Source organism: Corvus cornix, chromosome 19 (assembly GCF_000738735.6).
Source record: "Corvus cornix cornix isolate S_Up_H32 chromosome 19, ASM73873v5, whole genome shotgun sequence".
Classification (NCBI taxonomy): domain Eukaryota; kingdom Metazoa; phylum Chordata; class Aves; order Passeriformes; family Corvidae; genus Corvus; species Corvus cornix.
In genome coordinates this window covers 904,005-924,452 of record NC_046348.1, presented here as the reverse complement: position 1 = coordinate 924,452, position 20,448 = coordinate 904,005, and the positions used below count along the sequence as shown (strand labels likewise).

Here is a 20,448-nt window from a genome sequence, read left to right as displayed (position 1 = left end):
CCCCGTCCGTGCCCGGCTCTCCCCAGGGACTGCCCGGCTGTTTCGTGCAGCTGGCGACAGCTCGGCTCCACCTTCCAATCCCAGCATCACTGAGGCTGGAAAAGATCTTCTGGATCATCGAATCCAAGCTGTGCCCGATGCCCACCTTGTCCCCAGCCCAGAGCACTCAGTGCCACCTCCAGCCTGGCCTTGGGCACCTCCAGGCATAGGCACTCCAATCCTCCCTGGGCAGCCCCTGCCAAGGCCTGAGCACCCTTTCCATGGGGAAATTCCTGCTGCTGCCCACCCTGAGCCTCCCCTGGCCCAGCCTGAGGCCGTTCCCTCTCCTCCTGGCCCTGTTCCCTGGCAGCACAGCCCGACCCCCCCGGCTGCCCCCTCCTGTCAGGGACTTGTGCAGAGCCACAAGGGCCCCCCGAGCCTCCTTTGCTTCAGCCTGAGCCCCTTTCCAGCTCCCTCAGCCGCTCCTGGGGCTCCAGCCCCTTCCCAGCTCCCTTCCCTGCCCTGGACACGCTCCAGCCCCTCAGGGTCTTCCTTGGAGAAGCCTAGAACCGGACACAGGATTGGAGGTGCCTCATCCTCAAGGTGTGGCCTCAACCTTTATGCCAAGGCAGGGATTTTAGGAAGAGCTCCATGCTGGGTAAACACCACCCTGAACTGCTGAGGACCTTTCCCCAGCAGTGCTCACCCTGGGAGAGTGGAAGATCAGGAACAACCACCCTAAAAATAAAAATTACCAAAGAGAAGACAGAATGAAACCCTTTTTAACCCCCTGCCTAAGACACCTCCTCTGCCCTTGCCTCCAGCCCATCTCACACCACCCTCGGTGGCCGCTGTGTCACTGAAAGAGTTAATTGGGAAGGCATTTTCCACCCAGCCCCCTTGCTGGCCCAGCACCTGCTGGCCCTGGGTTCCCTGTCCCCCTTCTCCTCGCTCTCGGTGCCAATGGAAGGATGCGGCCGCTCCGGAGCCAGCTCCGCACGGTGACGCAGGAGCAGCTCTCAGCTCGGCACATCCCTCCACGGCGTTCGGGTGACACCTGTCTCCAAAATGTGCTGCTGGAGAGAGGCAGGAGGAGCACAAACACAGGCACGGAGCAGGGCTGGGGCTGGGGCCAAGCTGGGGTGACAGCGATTTCTTTCCTCTCCAGCGGCAGGTAATCAGTTCTGCTCGTAAGAGGAGAAAGCCAGCTCCAAGGAAAGAGAAAGGTCCTCACGTCACTTCTTCCATCAGGCTGACACCTCTTCATCTCAGGGAATTTAACATCTGTTACATAATTCAGGGAACATGTGGTTATTTTCCAGGCTTATTAATAGCCCAAAACCCACGGCTTAAAATGAAAATGAGCAGCTGCTCCAGACTTCACCCCTGCAGCAGGGGCTGGCAGCAGGTACGGGGCTGGCTGAGGCTCAGGGCTCCCTCACACCACAGCTCCTCCTCACACACCAGAAACAACGCAGCTGCAACTGGTGCTGGGGCAGCTGCATTCCCACATTTCCCCCAGGGCCTTTCTCCTTTCCCATCCCGTTTTTCTTTCCAGCAGAGGCAGAGGATGGTGGAGAGGATCGCAGATGAGAGAGGGCTGGGGAAGTGCGGAGAGGAGGGGAGGGAGACCATGGATCATTGAACCCTTCATCCCAAAACACTTCCATTCCCAGGTCACCCTGTCACTTCCAACAGGGCTTGCAGGCACTTCCATGCCAGGATTTAATCCTGAATGCCTGCGCTGCCCTCCCCCTTGAGGAACAGGCTGAGGGAAGGCCCTTGGCACCTGGGCAGGGGGTGGGAAGGTTCTCTGTGCCCCTGTTCCTGTGGGGAGGGAAGGGCACTGCCATGAGCACACCTCTCCGCCCCGGGGCGATGCCTTGAGTGCTCCCTGACAGTGATTGCAGGTGGGATCCAGGGCAGTGGGTGAAGGGGAAGCTGTGGTGGGACACTCAGGGGTGTACAGGATATTCCTGAGACACAGCCCACAGCTCACAAAGGGCAAAGGGACAGGCAAAGCCCCCCGGCCACCTCCAGCCTATCCAGGACCCATTAATGGATCATACAAATGATCTCCTCGCTCTCTGATGGTCTCAGCAGAACCCAAAGCTCATCTTGATTCCGTCCCAAATCCCTCTGGGGCTTTAGGCCAGCACAGAAACCCCAAACCTGATAAACAATGGGACTGGTGAGAGCATCTTCATTTCCTGGCAGCCGATAAAAGCCGGGAAGATCTGCCCAGAAGGGGCAAGGTTGCCAGACCCTGGTGGTGTCTGCAGGGAGGAGGAGGAGGTGGCCCTGGTGGCCAGGGCAGCTCTGAGCCCCTCTGGCTGCAGCCACTCCGGGGGGACGAGGGGGCCGTGCCCCAGGGGTCTGGCAGGGACCAGGAGCAGCGGAGAGCAGGGCCGGAGCTTCAGGGCTCAGGAATCAGGAGCTGCTGCGGCTCCAGGCACAGGGAATGCCTGAATATCCCCGGGACAGAGCGCAGAGCTCACACAGCTCACCCCACAGGGAAAGCAGGCAGGAAATTGGGGCTTTTCTCCGTGTTCAGTGAATTTCCAATGATTTACACAGGGCAAGGCAGCAGCAGGAGGGAAACCCAGCCAGGACACGATGGGAGCTGGGAGCTGACTCTGCTGGGAGGGAGAATCCCTGGCTCAAGGCCTTCCTTCCAGGGGAGCAGGGAGATGCCTTCAGCCAGCACATCCCAGCTCCTGCCCCACTGCTCCACCAAAGCTGAGCCTCAGGACTGCAAATTGCAATTTCCACGTGCAACCACAGGACACAGACTGTGCCTGGGAAACCCGGGAAGGGGAGCACGGACACGACCTGGAGCCAGGCTGGGACTGGGCTTTATCCAGGAATCTCCCAACCCTGCTGCCTCAGCTGTTCCCAGCCCAGGGATGGGCTCAGCTCCGCACTCTCCCCACTGGAGAGCTTCCCATGCAACCTAAAATGATCTGCTTGAAAAAAATTCAGTGAACAATTCCTCTAAAGCTGAACTCACCAAATCCAAGCTGCTTCAGCTGATCCCAAACTGCTTCCTGACCCAAACCAGAAGGGACTACTTTGGCAGAGAGCTGTCAACTTCAGCGCAGTTTGACTGAAATTTTCTTTTTCCCCCTCCCTGTAGCTGCCTTTTCCTCCCCCCCACCTGAAGGTTCACTCATTTTCCCTTTTACAGGCAGCACTTCATATTTTCCCTGCTCACCAAGCCATGCTTCTCTGACCTCCTGGATCTGTAACAATCATTTCTTATTCCTTCTTGATCCTGTAAGCTTTGCTGGAAGGATTTGGACAAAAATACTATTTTTGACATCCTGGGCTTCTTCCACAGAACCTTCCATTCCAGCTGTTATTTTTTGCCTTCATATCCTGTTCCCAAAACCTGCAGGGTGGCAGTTCTGGGGTCAATTGGACTTAAACAATTAGAGATTAACCGAAACTGAAACAATTCCATTTATTAGCACAAATACAGAGCCATGGGATATGAGGGAAGGAGTGTGCTGAGTACCTAAAAGCTCTGGGAAATTTAGAAATCATCTAATTCTGTCTGTTACCCAACAAGGGCTTCACACACTGCTCACTGTCTTTAGAAAAAGCAACTGGCAACGTCAGAAAAATTATAAATTGACAATTCCGAGTGATTGACCTCCTGTTCCTATTGTGCATTTGCCACGGAATGAAAGAAAAACAGGAAAGAGTCTTGCCAAGGTATGGGGAGGAGAAAAACAACAACAAAAATGAACGAGATTTTGTTGGCAGAACTTGCAAATTATTCCTGCTCCCTTTCACCCAACTTCCGTCACATAATTGCCGTGTGCTGCAGCGAATCCCTGGAAATGCCTCTGCCGCGAAGGTGGAAGCGCCAGTTTGTGCGGAGCAGGAGGCTCCTGTGCTCAAAGCCCCAGCCAGGAGTGAAGCAGGAGCAGAGGAACCAAAAAGAAATGGGGTTTTAGGTCCAAAGCCGGCAGGTCTGGGCCGGAGCCAGGCTCCAGCAGGTGTTTGTAAGGATGGCCAGGCTGGCGTGCCAAGGACGTCAGTGTGGAGTGGCAGAGAGCGGCTCTGACTCAGAGCTGCAGCCTCTGACGGCCGAGGGAGGGACAAGGCAGCTCTGGGCTCTCGGAGAGCTCCAGGCTCCAGCAGGGCTTCAGCCTGAGGGCTCGGGTGTGCTCAGCCAGCCAAGGAGCCGCTTCAACCCCATCTCCACATCCTGCTCCTGGCTGCAGCAGCAGCTCCTGGAGGCTCCAGCTGGAAAGCCAAACTCACCCCAGCCCACGTCACCGCTCCTCATGGTGACGCTTACCCAGCAGGAGAGATTCCAGGCTGGGATGTCGGGTCAGGAGGGGTTTGTCACGGAGGGACAGAGCTGGATCTGCTCCATGGTGGGAATGACAGGAACAGGGGCCACCGGCACCCTCCCCAAGGAGTCCTGCAGGGTCTGAACTCTGTGAGCAGAGCTGAGTGCTGGTGACACTGGGGAAAAGGAGAGAAATTGGATCCAAGCTCCACCCAAAAGCTCAGTGGGGAGCAGATGAAAACAAAGCTGCAGGGGAGGTGCAGCCAGGATGAAGGGTGGGAGTGAAGGCACAGGAGAGATCTGAGATGCTGCCAGAGGGAAAAGCCCAGCTGGACACTGATCCACAGCCCAGACTGGGTCTGGAGGCCCAAGGCTGGGCTTAAATGGGCTCCATGGGCAGGGCGTGGGTGGGACTCAGGGCACCACAGAATCCTGGAACATCCCCAGTGGGAAGGGACCCCCAGGGATCACCCAGCCCAGCCCCTGGCCCTGCACAGACACCCCAACAACCCCACCCTGGGCATCCCTGGCAGCGCTGTCCAAACCCTCCTGGAGCTCTGGCAGCACTCTGGGGGAAGAATCTTTCCCTGCTGCCCAGCCTTGGCCTCCCTGGCCCAGCCCCAGCCGCTCCCTGTCCCCAGAGCAGTGATGGGAGCTGCCCATCCTGTTCCCCTCCCCAGGAAGTTGGAGCTGGGATCAGTCTCCCTTCAGTCTCCTCTGCTCCAACTGAACTGACCAGGTGCCCTCAGCTGCTCCTCTTCCCCTCAAGGCCCTTCCCCATCTTCGTGGCCTCCTTTGGATGCTTCCTAATGGATCGATGTCTCTCCTAATGGATCAATGTCTCTCCTTCATTGTGGTGCCCCAAGCTTCACCCAATATTTGAGGTGAAGCCGCCCCAGCCCAGAGCAGAGCAGGACAATCCCTCCCTGGTGGCACTGGGCCCAGGAGAGGGTCACTGCCCCCAGGGCTCCGACAGCACCAAGGCTTGATCCCAGCCTTTGGAAACATGGGAAGCACTGGGATCCAGGTGTTGAATGCCTAAAACCTTGTCACCTGTCCTGGCATCTCACAGTGCTCCTCTGGAAGTGGCCCTGTGGTGCAGAGTCACATTTATGGAATCCCTGAGGCTGGACAGAACTCCAAGAACATCAGGTCCAACCTGTGCCCGATGCCCACCCTGTCCCCAACCCAGAGCACTGAATGCCAGGGGACAGAAATGATCCCGGGCTGTTCCAGCAGCCCTTGGTGCTCCTGTGGAAATCAGGAACTGGTTTTCCTGCCTCAGGAAAGCAAAAGTCAGGATCTGTAAGGAAAACAGACACGGTCTCTTCAGCTCAGTGTGTGCCCTGTGCCACCGACTGAGGCCACTGAATTTGAATTCACATGTTTTCCTAAAACAGGACTTGGCTGGCAGCTCTTGAGATCTCTAAAATAACTTTTTCTGTGCTGCTGGTGTTTCCCAGCAGCACTTTGAGCTATTACTTATCAAAAGGGGCCTTGTTTCCCCAAATTAAAGAAATACTCCGTAAAGAATGGGATGTATAAATCAGTCCAATGTGCTTTCAAACATTCTGGGGTTTTGGTAAGCAGAAGCTATTCTCTATTTAAACTCTGCAGCTTTACCTCATGCAGTATAGCTGTGCAAAAGTTTTAATTTGATTATACATCTTATTAACCGTGCTCTTGTGTGTCCTCCCCTTTCTCTCCTGTTCTACTTGTTTACTTTGAAATAAAAGCCAATCATCTCTCACAGAGCACTGCAATTTTCATCAGAATTCTTCTGCAAGCTGCTAGCAAAACATGTTTAAGGCTGACCCCAACAACCATTCTCATTTTCCTTCAAACATTTCAATTATTACTTAATTTAGGCCTGCCTGAATAGTCCTGCCACCTCTAATTTGGCCACTGTCACAGCACTGCAGGAGGGACTTCAGAATGAAAGGGGTTTGAAATTGCCATCAGTGAACGAGTGGGGATGTTAAATTATGACTTCACTCAGCATTGGTGGGGCCAAAACTCAAACCCCAGGGTCAGTCCTGGGCTCCTCAGGACAACACAGACCCTGAGGGGCTGGAGCGTGTCCAGGGCAGGGAACGGAGCTGGGAAGGGGCTGGAGCCCCAGGAGCGGCTGAGGGAGCTGGAAAGGGGCTCAGGCTGGAGCAAAGGAGGCTCAGGGGGGACCTTGTGGCTCTGCACAAGTCCCTGACAGGAGGGGGCAGCCGGGGGGGTCGGGCTCTGCTGCCAGGGGAACAGGGCCAGGAGGAGAGGGAACGGCCTCAGGCTGGGCCAGGGGAGGCTCAGGGTGGATTTTGGGGAAATTTCCCCATGGAAAGGGTGCTCAGGCCCCGGCACAGCTGCCCAGGGAGGAGGAGGAGGTGGCCCTGGTGGCCAGGGCAGCTCTGAGCCCCTCTGGCTGCAGCCACTCCGGGGGGACGAGGGGGCCGTGCCCCAGGGGTCTGGCAGGGACCAGGAGCAGCGGAGAGCAGGGCCGGAGCTTCAGGGCTCAGGAATCAGGAGCTGCTGCGGCTCCAGGCACAGGGAATGCCTGAATATCCCCGGGACAGAGCGCAGAGCTCACACAGCTCACCCCACAGGGAAAGCAGGCAGGAAATTGGGGCTTTTCTCCGTGTTCAGTGAATTTCCAATGATTTACACAGGGCAAGGCAGCAGCAGGAGGGAAACCCAGCCAGGACACGATGGGAGCTGGGAGCTGACTCTGCTGGGAGGGAGAATCCCTGGCTCAAGGCCTTCCTTCCAGGGGAGCAGGGAGATGCCTTCAGCCAGCACATCCCAGCTCCTGCCCCACTGCTGGAGTCCCCAGCCCTGGGGGCTTTAACAGACGTGGGGCTGTGGCACTTGGGGACACGGGGCAGTGCTGGCCTTGGCAGGGCTGGGGGAACAACAAAGAACTCTTGGATGGAAAAACATCAACTCCGGAAGCAGAAAACAAGCTCTGCTTGGCTCTGAGATGGCCAGGACCAATCCAAGATGTAAGAACTCATCCTATTACTGCAAATATGTATACACCACATACATATATATATATATATATATATATACACACCTGACTCAAATATGGATTTTGCTAAACATATATTATATTAATTATATAAAGGTATAAATATGCAAACACACAACATTTTGATTGTTATGTAATTAAAAATTATATAACACATTAAAAATTGAGAAGCTGCTTGAATAGAAGTAAAAAAGGAGAAGTTAAAAGGTTAAATTAACTGCTTTAAACTCTCTGTTGCAAACCTGGAGTAATCACAGACTGCCAAACCAACCAGAGGTAAAAGGACAAAAGGTTGTGCAGCAACCCAGCAGAGCGGGAGAGTTAAAAGGCTGAAAGTGGATCCAGGAAGGAAAGAGATCCCTGGATGTGACAAATTACTCGGACAGGAACAGTGGGGTTGGCCAAAAAGGGGTCTGAACAACAACTTGCTGAAGAGGTAACACCAAAACCTCGTCAGAAGCACGGGGGAAGGAATTCGGGGGGGTGTGGCTGATGGGTGAGCACCCAGCGCAGCCCAGGGGAGAGGGGCCCGGCTGGAAGGGGGAGGGAATTGCCCGCATTCCTTTTCGTTCTGGTGGAGATGGGAAAAGGAGGCAGAAACCAAGAGCAACAGTCAGCCTTGACAATGGAAACAACTTCCCACGTTAGCCCCAGAGAGCCCTGTGAAAATCAGGACCTGGGGGCCGGAGGTGTGTGAGTGCTTCTGCTGATGGCACGGGATCAGCCAGCATGGGCAAAACCTCCTCTGCTGCAACAGCTGCACACAGACCTCACAAAACCCAGCCTCTGAGGTATAAAGAGCTGAATTCCAGTGCCAGATCCTGCACAGGAGAAACCCCCCACGGCCCCCCACGGAACGCTGAGCTCTGGGCTCAGCCCTGCTGGCCAGGAAGGGGCCACTGGGGCTGCGGAGGCTGCTTCGGACACAGCCACGGGGAAATCCAGTGCCAGAGGTTTCTGTCAGAGAAACAGAACAAGCTGGAGCTGTGCTGCTGCTGCCGGGCTCCCTCGTGCACCTGCAGGGTGGATAAATTCTTGCTCCGAGCACTCGGGAAGGGCGACAGCAGAACAAGGAAGGGTGAGAGGAGGGAAGGGAGCGTGGTCAGAGACAGAGGGTGAATTCTGCACAGAAATAGACTGACAAGTCTGGGCCCTTCAGTCAGGCAAAGAGATGCTTGAAAGGGATGTAGGAAACACTTATTAAACCGGAGTTTTATCACATCCTCAGCATCACGGAGCAAAGGGAATAGAGAACAAACACTTGCTGTTTCTCACAGCACCAGACCCAAGAGGGACCCGAGGAAATTACCAAGAAATCGCTTCAAAACAAGAAAAAGGCGGAGGAAGTATTTTTGCAAATAGTGCCCAATTATGTTGTTGAATTTTTCCTGGAAGACATCAGGTGCTGAAAAGAGGAATAAAATAATGCATTGAGTGGCAGACAGCCTTCAGCTCAGGAAATTTTCAGCAGGGATGGAGAGGAGCTGGGAAGTTGGAGGAGGAATGGGCTGAACTTGCCCTCCTCCAGGAAACGAGGGGAGAGGGGAATTTGTCCTCACTTGAGAGAGAGTCCCAAGGATGGAGCTCCAATGCCAGTGCCCTGAGTCTTCACGGCTTTTTCCCACTGCCAGGGACGAGAAGCAAATACTTCCTCTTGGAGCTGCTGGACACTGAGAGCTGCAAGACATGTTCCAGCAATTTCATGTGGATCACAGCTTGGACATGAAGTGTTTGACTAATGGTCACACAAAAGTCCAGTGAGCCATCACCTGTGACCCTGTGCTTTGCACAGAGCAGGTTCTCTCCATAATTCACACTCTTAAACTCAGCTAATCTGTTCTTTCAAATCCTTCAGGGTGAACCTCAGGCAAGGCATCACCAAAAATATATATCTTTAAGGGACTTCCATGAGCTTGCCTTGGGCAGTGGCTGGAGGGTGGTAGGGAGGGAAGAGGGAGCCCTGTGGCAGACTCAGGTTGCCGCAGGTCCCAGAGGGAGCTCTGGGCTCTGAGTGTGGAGCAGAGCCCGCTGTGCTGTACAAGCACCGGTGCAGAGGATGCTCTCCCTCCCAGCACTGCTGTCCCGGGGCTGTGGCTCAGGATCAGCAGTGCCAGGTCTGTTCTCCCCTCACAGCTCCCTGTCCCAGCCTGCCACTGGTTTGATAAACAAACCTTGTTTTAGGGTTTTCTCTCGGAGGCACGTGGGAGCACACGAAGGGAGCGCCCACAGGGGACAGTCCTTAGGACAAGGACGGGGCAGGGGGAACCCTGTGTTTCCTTACAACAGCCCCACTGCAGAGCTCCTCGGGAATCTCTGGGAGAGCCCAGGGAACCTCCCCAGCCTCCCCCTCTCCTTCCCTTCCTGCACCTTCTGCCTGCAGCTCCCATGGTCACCACTTCCCTCTCCCAAAAGGCCAGACTGCCAATCCAAAGGAATCCACCCTGGCCCTTGGAGATTCAGCATTCCAGAGGTGCCGAGCCAGAGGAGCAGCACAACGATGCCCACGGGGCCGGTGCCTGTGGCTGGGGACCAAGGTCCCACCTGTGCCCACCTGTCCATGGATGTACCTGGGCACAGCAGCTCCTCTCATCCATCCTGCACCTCTGCACAACCATCACGGGATTGCCAAGGCTTCTCACGGAATCCCAGAATCCCAGACTGGTTTGGGTTGGAGAAGCCCATCTCACTCCATGGGCAGGGACACCTTCACTACTCCCCGTCAGTGGCTTTGGCAAGTGGCACCCACCCCTGGAGCACCCTGGAGCAGTCGTGGAGGGCCAGCCCTGACCCAGAGCAAGCTCTGCTGGGTTTGTAGGAGCTGACACAGGGCTGACAGAGGGTCAGTGCTCCCAAAGGGACCAGCAGGGCTGCCCAAGGTTTCCTGAAGCCTCTGGCTGCTCCCAGCCTCTCCAGAGCTCCAGCAGTTTTCTCAAGCACTAAAGGAGGCCCCAGGTGGAGCCCCCACTGCCTTTTGTGCCAAATCAGGAATAAGCCCTCATCACCTCATCATCCACCCTCTCAGCCAATTCAGCTGGGCTGGAAAGAGCAGGGACAGCATTTTCCACAGATCCATCTCCTTCCTGCACCCCAGAGAAAGCCCCGATCTTTCAGAGCTCCCATTCCAGGAGGGAATAGGGTATTTACCAAATATCCCAAAGAGAGCACTGATGCCTCAATCGGGTCACAGGACAAAACTGCACCTTCAGTCCATGGTACAACCTAATTGAGAAAAGAATCCATCTGCTCTTCCAGCTCGTTTCTCTGGATTATCCAAACTGCCTGGATCTCCTTTCCTGCTGAGTATTCATCAGGAACTCGGAACAGCTGCAGGCTCTGTGGGGTGGGAGCAGTGGGGCTCCTGCTGTGCCAGGCTGCAGCTGAACAGGGTCCTGCCCCACCAGGCTTTTCTCTGGATTTTTCTTTGAGGCCAGGATGGGTTGGGATTAATCCCACTGGTGCTATTTGCATTACAACAGCTCTGGGATAGGCACCTTTTGTTTCAGAAAATGGGATTTTGCATGCGAACTCATTGAGAGGAACTCACCAAACAACACAGCTCTGCATGGACCGAGGTGCCAAGGGACAGTGCCATCCGACAGAGGCTGCTTGGCACTGTCACAGCTCCACTGACAGCAGTCAACTCGTGTGGCAGTCACACGTCACAACAACCTCGTGTCCATCACCAACACAGGAACTTTGCCCTTCCCAGGAGCCACCAGCTGGGAATCGATCCCTGCCCATGCTGACAAATTGCCAGAGGGTCAGGGAGGGATCCTGCCCCTCTGCCCAGCCCCAGGGGCACCTCTGGAGTGCCGTGTCCAGCTCTGGCTCCTCAGCACAGCAGGGCCAGGGAGCTCCCTGGAGCGGGGCCGGCGCCCGGCTGGTGAGGATGAGGAGGGGCCTGGAGCATCTCCGTGCCCAGGACAGGGCTGGAGGGGAGCCCGGGGCTGCTCAGGCCTCGAGAGGAGCCCCAGCTGAGAGGGGCCCTCAGCCTGGCTTGTCCCTGGCTGCAGGGAGGGCCCAGGGCAGGGCCCAGGCTCTGCTCCGGGGCCCGGCAGGCGCACCAGAGCACGGGCCAGGGCCTGAGCCCAGCAATTGCCCTGCACAGGAGGCAGAACTGCTGCCCTGGGCAGGGCCCAGCCCCTGAACAGGGCTGCCCAGGGAGGGGCTGGAGTCTCCCTCAGCGGGGATATTGCAGAGCCCTCTGGGCACAATCTTGGCCCTGTGCTCTGGGATGGCCCTGCCTGAGCAGGGAGGTGGCACCAGGGACCCTCTGGGGTCCCTTCCAGCCTGGCCCAGCTTGGGATTCTGGGATTCTGGGACAGTCCCCTGCTGTCTCCTCCTGCACAGCCCCAGGCCTGGAGCCAGCCCAGGTGCCAGGGGGGCTGCAGATCATTGCACAACACAAACACTCCCAGGGCCGCCGGGCCGCTGATTCCAGTGATTCCTCCGCGACAGCTCCAGCTCCATGGCAGCTCCTTGTTCTTAAGAACCAGCAGCTTTCTCGTGCTTAACCCCTGGGAGACCTTTACTCTTCCGGAGTTAATCCCTTCCCAGCTCCAGAGGCTGCTGTGCCACAATGGATTTATGAGGGAGCAAAAATAAAACCACACTCTGAGTAGGTTCTTCTTTCATTTCAGCTCTGGGGGTGCCAGCCCCTTCCTGCCTTTGCTCCTGCAGTGGAGCCTCCAGGAGAAACCTTTCCAAAGTCAGCAGGGGCCTCCCGCCAGCTCCCAGTGAAGCATCGGCAGCTCCTGAGGGTTTATTAATCCCCTCTGAAACAGTGCCTGAGGCTCCCAAAGCACTTGGGCACTTCTCAGCCTGGAGCCCAGGCTTTGGCTGGAGCCAGGAGCAGAGTCTGTCAGTTCCTGAGCACAGGAGGATTTAAAGGGTGAAACCTGCATCAAACTGGGCAACATCTGTACATGACTTTCTTGAAAGTCTGCTCTCAAGGATACCCAGGGCTTCCGACACGATTTGGTTTAGCTCTGTTTAAACACCAGCCTCCAGCAGACATCGATTCCTGGCAGTCCCTGGGTGACCATAGAACACAAGGTTTGCATTGTCTGGGCAGCCTCTCACCTCCTGCCATGCAAATGGGGGTTTCAAATAACGCCCTGAGAGTGGCTTCTGTTGGAATGGCTAAAACATATCCTGAAGGAGGGCAAAAATGGATAAAACCACCAAAGGAGACAAGAGCATGGCATGAGGTGGAGGAACCTCCTCAGAAAGGCCACCTGAGCCCAGCCAAACCACCCAGGTGACCACAAGAGATGACCATGACCAGGATGACCCATCCCTGCAGGTCCAGACCCATCCCTCCAGATCCATGTCTGCCTCCTGCTGTCCCCTGGCCGTGACTCTGCCACCCCCCAGCCCTGGGCACCCCCGTGCTGCTGTCTGTCCCTCCCACGGTGCCCTCAGCACCCGCGCGCTCCCGTCCACACGCTGCGTTTTTACCATTTCAGACTTCAGTGGACTGCTTTTAATTCATCAGACTAATTCCAACTGCAATACCCTGCCAGAGATGGAGAATGGGCTTGACAAACATCCCTCGCTCTAAATAGAAGATTGTATTAGATTCAAGCAGCTCAGAGTAGTAAATTTAGGTTTTATCTCCGTCAGATCCATCTTGGTCCCTTCCTGCTCCAGACACCCCGCTGGGTTCCTTTTGTTTAAAGGTGACTGGCAAAGGGGAAGCAGAAATGAGAGCTCTGCCTTGTGTGCCCGGGCTCTTTCCACTCTACAGAGTCAAGGAAGTAGGAAAGGTTATTGCCTGAAATAAAAATAGAATTATTTTTCTGCCTCTTCCTCAGAAATTCAGCTCTTGTTTGGAGCAGGAAAATCTCACTGGTTGGGGATGGACAGGCAGGGCAAGCTGGAGCAAATGGCCTGGTGGCACCTCTAAACTCAGCCTTTGTGCCCACCTGGGGATGGTCCCTCGTGGCGCTGTCACGGAGCCTGGGGAAGGAAAGGGCTCTGGGACTGCTCAGAACCTGTCCCACGTTCCTGGGGAACGCTGGGGACTCTGCCACACTCGCTCAGGGCCTGCTGCTCAATCAGGGTTCAAATCCACCCTTCCCCACCTGCACCAGCCTCAGGGCTCACCTCCAACACCTGCCCGCGTGGGGAGGGACAAGCTTGGCACTGCCCGCCATTCCTGGGGGAAGAAAGAGGGGGGAAAATGCCAAAGAGGCCTTTTCATCCCCACAAAGAGGAGCTCAAATGCAGCGATTCCCTTTAGAAAAGAAGCCCTGGTGCAGGTCACCTTTAATGGGAGTGAGGGATTCCAGGTGAGCGATTCCCTGACCGTGCCTGCCAATCCTGCCAAGGCCTTTTGTCACCGGGCTTCAAGAGCGCCTGGAGCCCAGCCCTCCGAGCTGAACTGCACAAAGCACCGGCTCACACCGACTGCTGATCTCAGAAACAGCCCCTCGCCCCCCTTCTTAATCTCAGCGTTCCCAGAATGAAATGCAAAAGCCAAACCTGGGCACCCAGCCCTTCCCCTCGCAGAGCGCTGCTCCTTCCCTGCTCAGGCATCCAGCGGGACGCAAATCCGGCCTCGGGCAGCACAGGAGGCTCAGGGAGGAGGTGCGAGCTGCCATGGAAGCTCCATCCTCCCGCTGGGATCAGCTCCCAGCCGCTCTCCCTGGATCCCAGGCTCTGCTGTGTCTCCAGGCTGCTCTTGGGAGCGCTGGAGATGTGAAGGGCTGGGCCCAGGAATGATCCGTCCGTGCCAGGATGCATTCCCTGAGAGTCAGCAAAACTTTTCAGCCCTTCATTTCATTCTACTATTTCTGCTGATGGCACTATAAATAATTACTCCCCACCCTCTCTGTGTGCTTGAGCTGCTTTGCTGAAAAAAGACGCACATTTTGTTCATCTTTCAACACCCTGCTCGTGTTTTTTGGTGGTTTGCAAACCCTGCTGTGTGTTCTCCAGCTCTGCAGGATGGAGGGAACAGGTTCCAGGGGCCTCGCCCGAGGAGAGTTTGCCTGCAACCCCGCTCAGACCACGGGAACAGGGTTTTTTAACTTTCAGGCACTTTCAGGTTTCCTTGCCAGGTCATTTTCTTCCCTTGGAGCTGGGAACAATGGAGCCATTATCCCACCTCCCGGTCACAAGGGACAAGCTCCTGCCTGATGTCACCGAAGTCACAGATGGCTAAAGCACTACCATGGGCACGGGAACTGCTGAGGAAAGCAGGGAAAACCAACAGCCCCAAAGCCCTGGGGTGCCAGCATCCCTCTGCCTGCGCAGCCCCGCGCTCCGTGAGCTCAGCACGGAGCTGTGCCGTGGGTTTCCCTCTGTCCGGGCCCCTCTGCTTCTCCGTGCAGGCTCCGTGCCTCCTCCTCCCCGAGTTTCAATCCTTCAACTGCTCAAGGCAAAGTGTTTTGCTGCCCACAAACCACCTGATCCCTGCAGGTGCTCCTGCTCAGGCGCTCATTCTCCGACCCACGGCTCCGCTCTCCCTGCTCACTCCCAACTTCCCCGTCCCGTCTCTCCCTCGTTTATGGCAGACACCACTGGTGAGGAGAAAAACCCCCATTTTCCTGATGCGGTTGTGCAGCCCCGCAGTCCTGTGGGCTTTGGGTCGTGCTGAGTTCACAGGATTCCCTCCCCAAGCCCTTTGCCCTGGCAGATGAAGGCGAGGCAGAGTTTTCCCGGTGGATTAAGAAAAGCGGGATTTTTTTGCTGTGCTAACGCCTCAACACGCAGAACATAAACAGCTCCTCTCCTGATTTCCTGAGAGGTGGCCACCATCGAGCACTTCTCAAGGAGATTAGTGGCTGCTTTTACAATCCTATTTCAAGCCTCGAGGAGGCTGCTATTTGTCAAAAGTGTTATTAACCTCCGATAGGCACCAGGATGAATGTTTGCTGGCACAGCCTCCGGGATCCAGGCAGGAGAGAGGCTCCCAGGGACGCAGCCTCACCTGGGACCCGGCTGCAGAGAGCCAGGCGGGCTCTCATTCAGGTCAGGGCACCTTAAGGATGCACCCGCCTGAGACGGCGACGAAGGAACGACAATCCATAATTTAAGGGAAAAGCCACGTTGCGTGGAGGTATAAACAGAGAGATCACTCGGCTAAGGAGGAGAGGGGGAGAGGAAAATCACCGGCTGAGCGGGGCAGTTCACAGTTAAATGTTCTCTGGGCACAGGGCTGCTGCTGAAGGGCGATTTGTCAGCCCGGCTGGGGCTGGGGTGGGTGACAGTGCTGGGGAGAGGAGGCTCCGGCGTGCAAACGACGCTGTCGTTCCCAATAACCCGGGATTCGCTCCCCGAGGCTCTCCAGAACTGCGCTGCATTGCGAGTGCAATGCGCATGGAAGGATGTGGCAAAACTCCCCTAACCTGGGGGAGACCGGGGACGGCGAGGAGCCGAGCGGCGGCAGCGCGGCGGGGACCAACTTCTGCCGTGATTTATGGGCCAGGCATCCCAACTTATCTTCTGCCGAGCGGCAGCTCTGGGGTTTAAGCAGCGACGGGAAAAAAGCCACAACTCAGGGTCATGCACTCAATTATTTAAAAGGGAAGAGGGGAGAGGGAAGCGAGCGGAGGTGGCAGGACAGCAGCCCCGGCCCCAGGTGCGTGGTGGGAGGGGAGGGTTGGGTTGGGTTCCTCCTGCCCCGGCCCCGCGTGAGCCACAGCGACGCGTTAGACTTTCTCCCTGGTACAGCAAAACACACGGGAAAAAGCAGGGGGATGCTTCCAGCTGCCAGCCAGGAGAGGGGAAAGCCGTGCCCGCAGCCCCGTCCCCTCCGTGCGTACCTCCTGCCGCCGGTGCCCGCTGCGCCGCTGTCCCCGTCCATGCCGCCTGCCGGAGAGAGAGCCCGAGGTGTCCTGGGGAAGCGCGGGCGCTGCCGTGACTTGGGAATACAGAATTGGTACAAGCTTTAATTAAAAGAGTCTGAAGGCTCTCTCCTGCTCGCTCGTCCTTTTTTTGCAGTACCGGATCGGATTTAAAGGGCTAGAACCCCAATTTGGCACTGCTTGCTGCCCCCGGAGCGCCGCGCTGCCGCCGGCCTGCCAGCGCCAGCAGCCTCCTGCCGCCCGTCGGGGGCATCCTGGCAGCCCGCGGGGCCCGATCCGGCAGCACCGGGGGCTGCGGTGGCAGCAGCGACAAACTGGAAATCACGGCTCCCTCCAGGCACGGTGGGTGGCGAGAGGGGATCCCACAGGCAGCGGGGCGGGCAAGGGCAGCCCGAGCGCTCTTGAGGGTGCACGGAGCAAAGTTTGTGCTCTACCAATGCTCTGAAGAGTCTGGAGGAGGAGGATCATGTCCCTCTGTCCTGTGGCAGTGCCCAAAGGCGTCGCCCTCACAGTGCCAGCCCTGGGTGGAGCGGGGTTGTTGGGAAGGGCTGCGTCACCCAGGGCAGTGGGGAAGGGGAAAGGGAAGGGCTGCGTCACCCCAGGGTGGTGGAAAGGGGAAAGGGAAGGGCTGTGTCACCCCAGGGTGGCGGGGAAGGGCTGCATTACCCCAGGGTGGTGGAAAGGGGAAGGGGAAAGGCTGCGTCACCCCAGCCCAGCTCTGCAAGACGGGGTCCTCGGCCTCCTGCCTGCATCCCGTGAGCAGGGAAGCAATTCCATTTGGATTTGGAGGCCCCTTGCTGGTGCCAAGTCAGCGGGGAGACAACCTGGCGCTGGCGGCGTGCGAGTGACGCTGATCCCTCCTTCATTCAGCTCCAGGTCCCTCTCCAGATCCAGTCGCTCTCCAGATCTCCATGAAAGCACCCGTCTGCAACAGAGCCCCTCGGGCTGCTTGGCAGGGCAGGGATGGCCAGCACACGGTGTCAGCCTTCCATCCAGCCTTCCCAAAAAGGGGAAGGGGATGAAGAGCAGGGTTTCCTCCTTGGCCCAGATATTGAGCTCGAGTGAGGAAAACCAAATGAAACAAGTAGCACATCCTTCTTCTTCTTCTTCATCTTCTTCTTTTGCCCGGTTTGACCCCAAAATGCCGCCCTCCCTCCCCGAGGCCGGCTCGGAGCATCCCGCTCTGGGTGTCCAATCAATCCGTGCCGTGCTCTCCGCGCTGACCCGCATGTTCTGGCTTCCTCTCGCCTTATTAATTACACCAGGGGTGGTGCCAAAAGGAAAAGCTGGTTCTAATTCCATGCTGCAGCCCAGCTCCAAGCTGCTGGGATAATTAGCAGGTTATTAATGAACGAGAAGATTCCCACCATGGAGGGAGGAAGGATGGGGAGGGAGGGGAAGCACAATTTGGGCCTGGTTTGAAAAAGCGCACTGGAGTCAGAGGCTCTGTCCTTCAATCCAAGGCTTGGAGCTGCCTTCAGTGCCCGGGAAGACGCTCCCAGCCCTGGAGCTGCCGGACGGATCCGCAGAGCAAAATCCAAGGATTCTGCTTGGCTGGGGGCCACACTCAGAGAGGAATGGCTCCATCTCACAGGCACAGCCCGCGGACATCCATCTGGCTCCGGGCACGGAGAGGAAGCGGCTTTGGAGCCTCCTTCCCCACCAGTCCCGGGTGACGCTGACTTGGGGCTGTGGGGTTTGGTGGAGCACCACCATCACCATCTGCCAGGGCTCCTGCTGGGGGCCGGAGGTGTCACCCCAAACACTTCTCTCTGAACCCCTCAGAACCTGTGGGAACAGCACAGGCTTCCTTCAAAATCAATCCGATACCAAGCCTTGGTACCATTTGCCTGAGTTTAGGCACCAGCTGAAAATTCCTGGGAAAGGCATCGCCTGGCAGAGCCTCGTGGGAAAGTGCTTCCCTAAATACTGAGGGGCAGCAGGCAGGGGTGAGGTTCCAGCAAAACCAGGGTGTCCTCAGGGGCTCCAGCCCGAGCTGCTGCCATCTCGTGTGTCTCTCCAAGGCATGTGGTTGTTGTTCCTTTAATTATTAATCCTTGCATTGACGTAATCAAATGTGCCCAAGCTTTTAACGGATGCCTCGATGTAAAAAATGAAGAATAAATTTCTTTCCCTCCCTTAAAACTTGTCTCAATCCCATGACCAATTTTATTGCCGTTCTGCTCTAATTTTAAATATAACGAGAAACATTAAGGTTTTCAATTAAAAGATCCCTTCCTTCAGATATTGGAACATAGCCTGAAGTGCAGACCACGTGTGATATTTTTCACTGGGATGGTGTGGGCTAAATCTGATTCCCAGATCAAACACAGTCAGGCTCAGGCTTGCAGTTGGCCAGGCTGGAGAGGCTGAGCTGTTCCACTTTGGGAAGAGCCTCAGCCTTGTTTGTGTTTTCAGCTGACTCCTTGTGTTTCTGAAATGAGCCCTGCATTTACTCCTTCTGCTCTGCCAGCCTGGAAGTCTGTGGTGCGGGGCAAATGAACCTCACGATGCCACCCTGGAATTGTGGCATTTTGGGCTTTTGACTGTGATGTATTTGTTTTTTCCCTTTAGAATGAGCTGATCCACGGACAGAACACAGGAGGTGTTCCTTGTGCAGTGAGCTCAAACCTCAGCTTGATGCCACCCTGGCATCGTGGCATTTGGGGCTTTTTGACTGCAAATATTCACTTTTCCCTTTCCTTTAGAATGAGCTGGATCCACGGCCACAACAAAGCGGAATCTTCCTTGTGCCATGAGCTCAGCCCCCTGGTTTGCCACAGCTCCAGGGCTGGGTTCATCACACACCTCTAATGTGCCGTTCGGTTTGCTCGCGTGTCCTTTTCCGCAGACCCTGAATCTTGCACTTGTCCTCCCCCTGAGCGCTGCAGGTGACCCCATGCAGGGCTGTCTCCTCGGGCCAGGTCCCCCACAGGGTTTGCAGCTGGGCAGATGTTCAGCCCCAGGCAGGAGGGGCTGTTTGCACGAGCACGGGGCCAGCTGGGCTGCCTGGGCTGCAGCATTGCTGCCTCGGTGCTGCGGGAGCTCATTTCACTCCTGCTGGGCTTTGCTTTCCTGATGGAAGTGGCACCACTGATTTGATTGTCCCTCAGGGTGCCCAAGGATTGTTTCTCATGGAAACAGCAGGTTTGTGCAGATGGGATGGAGAGACAGAGACACCCAAAAAGCACCGAGGGAAGGGCACTCGAGGTGAGAGGGGCTGAACCAGAGACTGGCTCAGCCCCTGGCTCCACCTGCCTCACCCAGAGCCCCCAGACTCTGCTGGTCCTGCAGGAGGCACCTCTTGTTTGCAGCAGCTCAACCACCCTTCCCCAGGCCTGGGGTCTGGGGCACTCGAGAGGGCTGGGAAGGGCCCCAGGACAGGGACATCACACCCGACCTGGGCAGGGGGGTGGCACAAACCCATCCCTCAGGGGCAGAGCTGGGCGGGATCTCGTCCAAAACCCACATCATGGTGCTGCTCCATTCCTTTTCCAGCACAAGCCATGAGACTGCTTGGAAAGCCAGGAACAGCCTGAGCTCACAGGAGAGCTCAATGTTCCACTCTTGAGCCCAGGAGTGTTAACTTTGTCCTTCCTCAGCCCTTTTGCCGTTCCTGCAGGTTTTGGTGTGTCAGGATGCACCTTGTCTCTCTCCATCAGGTTTTTTGGAGGCCAGACCGCCTCGCTTGCTCTGCTTTGGGGGTTAGAAGAGCCCCTTGCTGCCTCCCTCGCTCCGAGTTCCCGCAGCAGAGACCAGAGGGTTTCACTGCTCAGCCCTGCAGGCTCGAGCCTCCAGCTGATGGAATTAAAGAATTCCCGATGCCCAGAGGGGTTTCCATGATAAACCTTCCGTGCCACACAGAGCAGGACTCCCAGGATCTGCTCTGGGCAGACAGTGGCCTCTCCAAGTGCAAAATTGTGTCAGGCAGAGGAAATTGCCGGCTGCATTCGCAATTAATCACCCAAATTACAGCCCTTTAATAAAGATAAAAAGCAGAGGGAATGGAGCACGCTGCAGACCTGTGGGCAGGGGGTTGGGCTCCTGAATGCAAAGGCAAAGCTTTGAAACCCTTGTTTGCTTGCACCAAGAGTCACAGGGGGATTGTTTTGGGGAACTTCAAAAGGAATTTGGAGGCAAACAAAGAACTGGTTGAACACGGGGGAGCTGATAATCACAAATTACTATTTTTTCCCAGATTTGTGAATTAAACTGCATTCTTGCCACATGGATGTGGCTTTTCCCCATCAAAGGCTTCTGCCTTCCTTGATCCTGCCCAGCCCAGGACAGGCTTCAGCTTGATCTTGACCCTGCTCAATGCCAGGTTGTTCTCC

At 56.3% G+C, this 20,448-nt stretch overlaps 1 protein-coding gene across 2 annotated transcripts in view; it reads right to left on the bottom strand.

Annotated features, from left to right (window-relative positions):
• CALN1 (calneuron 1) overlaps nucleotides 1-16,559 on the bottom strand; it is a 149,936-nt gene extending 133,377 nt beyond the window's left edge. The window contains exon 1 of one of the 2 annotated variants that reach the window (XM_039562909.1): nucleotides 16,073-16,559. The gene's annotated coding sequence lies outside the window, so the exon portion shown is untranslated. Of the gene's footprint in view, nucleotides 1-13,787; nucleotides 14,012-16,072 lie in introns of those variants that run through there. The other variant, XM_039562910.1, reaches the window with a different exon arrangement.
• Nucleotides 16,560-20,448: the final 3,889 nt, after the last annotated feature.